The sequence below is a fragment of the Nicotiana tabacum genome, chromosome 22, assembly GCF_000715075.1.
Source record: "Nicotiana tabacum cultivar K326 chromosome 22, ASM71507v2, whole genome shotgun sequence".
NCBI classification, from domain to species: Eukaryota; Viridiplantae; Streptophyta; class Magnoliopsida; order Solanales; family Solanaceae; genus Nicotiana; species Nicotiana tabacum.
This window is the reverse complement of record NC_134101.1, coordinates 121,435,679-121,440,454: the sequence shown is the minus strand read 5'-3', so window position 1 is coordinate 121,440,454 and position 4,776 is coordinate 121,435,679.

Below are 4,776 nucleotides of genomic sequence, written 5' to 3'. Positions count from 1 at the left end.
AGCCCTTTCTCTATTTCTTTTTATTTTCTTTTTTTCTCTTTTCATTTGTTTCTTTTATCTATATTTTGTATTTTTTTGTATTTTTCTGATTTTATATAATTGCAACAATTAAAATAAATTCCTAATATATCTCACTAATTGATTTCTAAAATTATTTTAAAAACTATTTCGGGACAAATTCACAATTAAACCATTAAAAATGCAAAAGTGAACTATCTTTGTTATTTTCCGCATATTTGTTCTAAAACAAATTAACCCCTAATTAATACTAAAAATATGAAATTAAATCCTAAATTCAAATGCATACTTTTGTATTTTTCATATGAATAAAAATGCACAGATACAATGCAACAATTAATAGAAAATGACACCAAAATTCACAAAAATTGTAAAATAATAAAGAAATTGTTTTTGTTTGAATTTCTGGGAAAAATTTGCTTTGGGAAAAAATCACGTGCTCACAGCTGCCCCTCTTTGCCCGGAAACACGAAGGGTTTTCGCGCAAAGACAAGTGAGCGGAAACGAACGATTTTTGCCCATTTGAATATTCCGCGTGAAGCATTTTTTGAAAGAGATGACCGCACCCTGCTTCAGAGGTTGCCTACATATCCTAGGCTAAACAGGAATCAGGTCAGTGTAGTTCGGGAGTGTTTGGTAACTGGGACTACCAGGAGCTATGATTTCACTGCGATTGCTGCTGCTACTGCTTGCTGACCTTCCTTATTACACCATGGCGAAATAAAAGAAGTTAGACTAAACTATGACCTACGAATTACAAAATTCTATCTAAATTCTTCAAACTTGTTGTTGTACTTCCTCGTTGCTTTGTTGTCTTGTGTTTTCTTGGTAAAATCCCTTGTTGCCATTGCGAACTACAAACTGAGGTGTTGTTCCTTTCTTCAAATTGCTGAACTTAAATGTATTCCCTTATTGTAAATTACTGAAACTTGAACTGTATGTCTCCATTCTCTAGGCGGACTCCTGACTTCTGAATCTTGAAATTGAATGTATTCCTCTGTTATCCAGGCGGGCTCCTAACTGCTGAACTTGAACTTGAATGTATTCCTCTGTTATCCAGGCGGGCTCCTGACTTCTGAATAGATAAAATAAAGAATATGAAAGCTAAAACTTAAATTGTACTCCCTTGTTCTCCAGGCGGGATCCTGACTGCTGCGCTTGAAAGTATTCCCTGCTCTTCAGGCGGTCTCCTGACTTCAACTTGAAATGTATTTCCTGCTCTCCAGACGGGCTCCTGACTTCAAGATAGACAAAACAAAGAAGATTTTCTGCCCCAGTTTGGTGGCTGGGGCAGATGTGATTGTAAAACTAAACCATGCTACGATGTATTACTAAGGATTTGAAAGCTAGGTCCCATTATTCAGGGGGTCCTGACAACTCTTGACTAAACAACGATTTAAAATCTAAGTTATATCTCCTACAGGCGTGACTTCTGCTAAATAATGCTATCTAAGAGGATATTTAAACTACTCCCCATTATCTAGGAGGGTCCTGAAAATCAAAGGTCAAATTTTATCTTAAAGGCGACAACTTTCATGTCTGAATTATACTACCTTACAACAAAGTTTACGCTAAATGTTGTTATCTGATTGAAATCTTAAAGCTAAGTCCCATTATTCATGAGGGTCCTGGAAACTCCTAATTGAATCCTGTCTCGAACATGCAAACTTCTAAGCTAACTTATATTCTTTTGGAATACATTTATGCTAGATTATGCTATTTCTGAACTTTAAACTAGGTCCCATTTTCCAGGAGGGTCCTGAAAATTTGAAAACTAAATCCCATTATCCAGGAGGGTCCTGTAAATCAAAAAGCAAACCTTTTGGTGACTTCCTTTCCCCACAGAGAGTTCCTCTGACACAAACGAACTTTTCTGCCCCTGTTTTAATCAATGAAAATTTGTCAGTTCAAAAATGGTGCTTAGTTGGCGGCATTCTTGTTGGAGATCTTTCTGCTGCATTGTTTTGTTCCGACTGGCTTCCCGAACTGGCCCTAAACCGCTTTGACTTTCTGACTGATCTCCGAACCCCTGACTCTGACAAACTGAGTGTTATGTATCCATGTTGTTGTTTCCCACCTTTGACTTTTCTGAACCTTTGCACTTCCCTCGACATTTCCCAATCATTCCACCGATGACATTTCCGGTGATTCCCTGTATTCCACCTTTCATCACATTGTTTTTGACATGCTCTGACCACATCGCGCTTTACACTTTCCAGAATCTAGTAGTGAGTTTTGAAATCCCTTTCCACTTGATTTGAACAAAACTAATATTGAAACGTTTTAGACATATAAAACTCCCAAAGAAAATGAAATTCAATGAGTTTACGAGTGAAGGATAAAAAGAACCCAAAACTGGATGACTGTTTAAAAGAAAAAGGGAAAGAAACTTATCTGACCGGAACAACTGGTACCAATCATCATGACATGCATTTTGGACTAATCGGCCCAATCTGTCCAACTAATCAACTCTTGGTCGCCACCCTTTGTTACCCTAGAATTTCCATCACTTTATTACTTTATCCAAACCTTAGCCTTGTTCGTCCTGTGGTGCATCGAAGCAATTTTCTACCAACAGACCTTTCTCCATCAATCACTTATCAACTCACTTTCGCCTCAAGGTGCTCGTAAGGGTTTTTACCAATAAGACTCTCTCATTCTATTCTTTCTCTCAACTCTCGTCGCCTTACGGTGCCTGTGCAGGTTTTCACCAATAAGACTCTCTCATTTTTATCTTTTTGCTTTTCCTGCTTGAACCAGAGTGTTGCCCCAGACATGAATTAGATTTACCTGCTTGACTTGGCATTTTTCAAAGATTGATCGGAAGGTCTTTCTTTGGACCGTAATGTGGGTTTTGGACGGGGCTAGCAAGAAAGGGTATGAAAGGCATCAAAATAATTTCAAAATTGGTTAAAATTACAACTTTCGAAATCAGATTTCTTACAACAACCACGACTTCTGCCCCAGTTTCTTTCTTGGGGATTTTTGGATTTTATTTTGGTATGACTGAACCTCAGCGAGGCTGCCTACGTACCCTTGCGGGTTCAAGTCAAACATAGTTCACGTCATAGAGACTACGTTGTTGTTCTTTTCCTTTCTTTTCTTCATTTTCTTTTTCTTTCTTTCTTCTTTTCACTTTCAATTTTCTTCTTCTTTTCTTTTCCTTCTTTTATTCCTTTCTTTTCACTTTTCTTTCTCTTTTCATTTTCTTTTCTTCCGCACTCGCGTTTCTTAATGGTGACATTGATTATGAAAGAGGGATATGAAAGAAAATAAGTAAGGCTCAAAGGGGATGACAAGGGGTAAAAGTGTTTAGATAGCAGAACAAAATGCCTTCGTCATTTCAATCTTTAAAGTATGCCAAATACAAACAAATACAATCAAAATAAAGAAATCAAACATAGTATCTTTTGACCGCATCGGAATTGATGGCCATTTCTACACATTTTCCTTCTACGTCTGTCACATATAGTGCGCCATTAGACAACACTCTGGTTACAACAAATGGCCCCTACCAGTTTGGGGCAAACTTTCCTTTTGCTTCAACCCAATGAGGCATAATACGTCTCAGCACTAACTGTCCGACTTCAAACTTCCTCGGACGCACTTTCTTATTGTACGCTCTTGCCATTCTTTGCTGGTACAGTTGACCATGACACACTGATGCCAATCTCATCTCGTCAATCAAACTCAACTGCTCAAGGCGGCTTTTCACCCATTCATCATCATCGATCTCAGCCTCTACTATGATTCGGAGAGACGGGATTTCCACTTCTGCGGGTATCACTGCTTCCGTGCCATACAACAGAGAGTAAGGAGTTGCCCCCACTGAGGTACGAACAGTGGTGCGGTATCCCAACAATGAAAAAGGCAGCTTTTCGTGCCACTGTCTAGCTCCTTTCACCATTTCCGGAGTATTTTCTTTATATTCTTATTGGCTGCCTCAACCGCACCATTTGCCTTAGGGCGGTATGGGGTAGAATGACGATGAGTAATCTTGAACTTCTCACATGTCTCCTTCATCAGATGACTATTAAGATTAGCCCCATTGTCTGTGATAATCACCTTCGGTATCCCAAACCGACAAATAATGTTCGCATGCACAAAATCCACCACAGCTTTCTTGGTCATAGTCTTGAACGTCTTAGCTTCCACCCATTTGGTAAAATAATCTATAGCTACCAGAATAAACCTGTGCCCATTTGATGCTGTTGGATCAATTGGCCCAATAACATCCATGCCCCAGGCAACAAAAGGCCATGGTGCGGACATCGTGTGTAGTTTTGATGGCGGAGAATGAATCAAGTCTCCATGCACTTGGCACTGATGGCATTTACGTACGAAACTGATACAATCTTGCTCCATAGTAAGCCAATAGTAACCTGCCCGTAGGATCTTCTTTGCCAAAACATATCCGCTCATATGCGGTCCACAGACTCCTAAATGTACCTCAGTCATGATAGATGTGGCCTGCCTCGCATCCTTGCACCTCAACAACCCGAGGTCTGGAGTTCTTTTGTACAACACTCCTCCACTAAGGAAAAACCCGCTTGCCAACCATCGAATTGTTTGTTTCTAATCACCTGTGGCCTGTATCGGATACACACCCATCCTAATATACTCCTTGATGTCATGAAACCACGGCTCACCATCAAGTTCCTCTTCCACTACATTACAATAAACGTGCTGATCGCGGACCTGAATCTGCAAAGGGTCCACGTAAGCCTTATCCGGATGGTGTAACATCGATGCCAGAGT